We start from the raw sequence: 3818 nt of genomic DNA, 5'->3' as shown, positions 1-3818 counted from the left end.
GGCTGGCGTGCTTTCATCCTTTAAACCTCCCGCTCGCGCAGGGCCAGGCTCTATTTCTGTCACCTGCGGCTTAGCGGGGCCGGTAACCTTGCACAAGGCTACTTGCACCGGCAAGCGGTGGCCTAGAGCTGCAGCTGCTCCACCGCCACAGTCTGGCTCAGAGGCCGTGCCTGTCCCTTGCCCTGTGCCGCGGCTGGTCCTCCTGCATTGCTCCTGGACCCACGCTAGACAGCGAGCTCTTTGAAGAAATGGATCTTTTTCATCTTCGTTTTCCTTGAGGTGCTTTGTTTGTCTCTACCTTCAGCCCGTATGTTTCTGTGATGGAGCAGGAAGTTTTGAAACACTGGGTTAGCCCAGGAAGAGGCAGTGACCAAATATGTTATCTTACATTTCCAAAAACTCAACCAGTTAAGGATTCTTTGGTGTGACAACAGCCCTTTTCAAAAGCAATGTCCTTTGGGGACCATATAGGGAATGTGAATTCGTCAGTCACACTTAGGAATCAGTAGATTCAACTCTGTGCTGGTTGCCAGCCTTCCTTCCAAATGAGAGCCCTGCCGGGGAGATCTCTGGTCCGGGTCCCCCCACTCTTACCCTTTTGTTGGGTCTTGCGTTAACCAGTGTCTGCACCTCACGCTCCCCCTCCCCCGAGGCTAGGCTATCAAAGCTGAAGGAGGAGGCCAGATTTCTTAGCCTCCTGGTATTTCTTTTCTTCTCACTGGATCTGGGGGAGCCAACTTCTTTTTTTTTTTTTTAATTTATTTATTTAAATTTATTTATTTTTGGCTGTGTTGGGTTTTTGTTGCTGCGCGCGGGCTTTCTCTAGTTGCGGCGAGCGGGGGCTACTCTTTGTTGTGGTGCACGGGTTTCTCATTGTGGTGGCTTCTCTTGTTCCAGAGCACAGGCTCTAGGCACTCGGGCTTCAGTAGTTGTGGCACGTGGGCTTCAGTAGTTGTGGCTCGTGGGGTCTGGAGTGCAGGCTCAGTAGTTGTGGCGCATGGGCTTAGTTGCTCCGCGGCATGTGGGATCTTCCCGGACCAGGGTTCGAACCCATGTCCCCTGCATTGGTAGGCAGATTCTTAACCACTGCACCACCAGGGAGGTCCCGGGAGCCAACTTCTTCCAGAGCTTCTGTGAGGCCCAGATGGGAGTGGTTCTCATCTCTCCTCCTTTGTCCCTTAGGACCAGTGATGCAGAGTGAAAACTGAGGGGGGTTAGACAGAGGGCAAGTGGTCAACAGAAATTTAGAGGATATGGGACTTCCCTGGTGGTCTAGTGGTTAAGACTCCACGCTTCCAATGCAGAGGACACGGGTTCGATACCCGATCGGAGAACTAAGGTCCCACATGCCGCGCAGCCAAAAAAATTAAAAAAAAAAAAAGAGATGTGCAACAATTAAATACATTGTAAAATAATATCTAATGACATGGAAAATGTTCATCATATATTATTGAGGGAGGGAACAAATGGATTACAAAGCAGAACGTGTAATAGAGTCCCGTTCTTATATTTTTATATTTAGATAAATATGCGTGTACTGTACTTTACCCATAGACATTTGGGAAAATACTTATTGTAAAAAGGACAACAAACTTGCCAAAGATATTCACCAAAATGTTTTCAGTATCTGGGTAGCAAATTTTGAATGAAACAGTCTTCCCTTTTTTAAAAAATTTTCTCCGCTTACGGTGTGTTACTTTGGGACATGTGTGTTTTGCATGGAGCTGGACACTTACAAGCAAATCTGCATCTGACACTTGGGCTTCCTCTGCTGGCATCCTCTCCTCACCTCACCTCTCACAACCCCCCGCCCGATGCTGTCCGGAGAAAGAGGAGGAAGTAGGTGCCACCAAAGGCCCTTCCCTGCAGTCTGCAGGCATGTGATTGCCTTGCGGGGCAGGAGCTTAGTCAGGAGCGCACCACTTCCCCTCCTGGCGGGAATTCCAGGGCTGAGGTGGTGATGTGATTTGACCTGTGAGGGTGTGACCGCCAGGAGGAAAAGGGAACTGAGCTGAGCTGTCCTGATTCCCCGGTCTGGTGTGGCCACCGCAGTGCCCTCCTTGCTGGAGTTGCCTTTTGCCACGCTTGGGGCTGGATGGCAGCCCAGGGGTCCCTGGCGGTTCCCTTTCTGGGACCCTGTGAGGTAGGGACAGGGAGTGATGGCTCGGGGGGGGGCCCTCCACCCTGCCAGCCAAGGCCCCTCCCTGGCCCTCTAACTCTCCTACTCCAAAAGTCCATCAGCCGCCCTGCTCCGACCTCTTCTCTGCCCCCCAGGAGCTAGCCCACGGTGAGCATTCTAGAAATGCTGGCTCCGAGCTCCACCCTGATTCCACACGGCTCGTCACACCTCTGCTGGGACAGAGATGGCTTCCTAACTCCGGCCCTCTCCCACCCCCCTTGCTGGAAATCCAGCCTAAGGGACGAGAAGGGAGCTCACTTCAAAGCACACCCCCTCCCCACATCTCCACATGCCCAGCTTCAGATAAAAGGAATGGGAGAGAAAGCATGAACACGATGAAATCAACCCAGAGCATCTGAAGAGGTGGACACTGCGTCCTACTTGTCCCTGATGGCCCCATCAGAGCTGAGACCTGCCCGGTCCGTGCTTGTGCCCCTCATCCTGCCTGGACGGCCATCCCCCTTACTTCCTCCGTCCCCTCCTTCTGCACAAAGCTTCCCAGCCCACGTCAGCTCATGATAGCTGCTCCCGCCAGGGCTTATACTATGATTTCACTGTTCATCTGTTTATATCTCATCTCCTCCCAGAAGTAAAGCTCTTGGAGGATTGAAAGCAATTCCTGGATGCAGTGAAATGCACTGGTCTTGGGACTGAGACCAGGGCAAACGCCCGGCTTCAGCCCCATGGTGGTTCTAAGACCCTGGGTAAGTCGCTGCCTCCGGGCTTGGTTACCTCATCTGTCAATCAGGCAAGCAATCATCTCTACCTGGTGGAAAGATGAAATGAGATAACAGGTGTAAGGGTTCTGGTCATTTAGTTATTTCCTGAACATCTGAAACAGATAACATCATTTAGTTATTTCCTGAACATTCCCTTGCCATCCTTCCCAACACCTTCCCTAGCGCGGGGCCTTTCATGTAGTAAATGTTCACTACGTGTTCACTGATTGAGTGACAGATCATGAATTACACTCCATTCCTCCCTGCATCTTATCTGCATATCTCAGAGAGCTGGCCCTTAGGACTGTGTCACAGAAGGGTTTGGATGTATACCTCGATAGCCACCAGAAATTGGAGATAAATATTACTGATTTTTACTGAATCCATCTATAAAGTGGTCTAAGGGTTTGGTTGTTCCATAAGTTTATTACACCCAGAGAAAAATATCATGAAAATAACATGTTCGAGAGAAAGTCTATACCAGCCACTCCTAACGGAGTAGGACTTGTATGACCGACCGGTAGTCTCTTCCACAAGAGAGATTTAAGACAATGGGACTATTCAGTGGTGGAAAGTAGTGTGCGGGTCAGGGGGTTGTCCAGAAACAGATGGCATACCCAAAAGGGGTACCTGGAAAAGAGTTTGTTAAAACGCATTTTATTTACAGAGGGTGGTGAGAGACTAAAAAGGAATGTGAACTACTCTGTGTTACAATGATGGGGAGTTTTAGCTCTCCCAGACCTGAAGGGGCCAAGGAAAGGAGGAGTGACTGGTACCCAGCAGGACCTGTGCCTGCCAGAGGGCCACCGACATGAGCCGCTCTCTCCATCAGAGGAACGCAGACCTGCAGAGAGGGAGCTGGTGGAACCCACAGCCCGACTTTCCTCTCCACTTGTCCTCCAATACCTGCTGGGGTTTCC

Source organism: Balaenoptera musculus, chromosome 13 (assembly GCF_009873245.2).
Source record: "Balaenoptera musculus isolate JJ_BM4_2016_0621 chromosome 13, mBalMus1.pri.v3, whole genome shotgun sequence".
Lineage (NCBI taxonomy): Eukaryota > Metazoa > Chordata > Mammalia > Artiodactyla > Balaenopteridae > Balaenoptera > Balaenoptera musculus.
Note: the sequence above shows the minus strand (reverse complement) of the source record.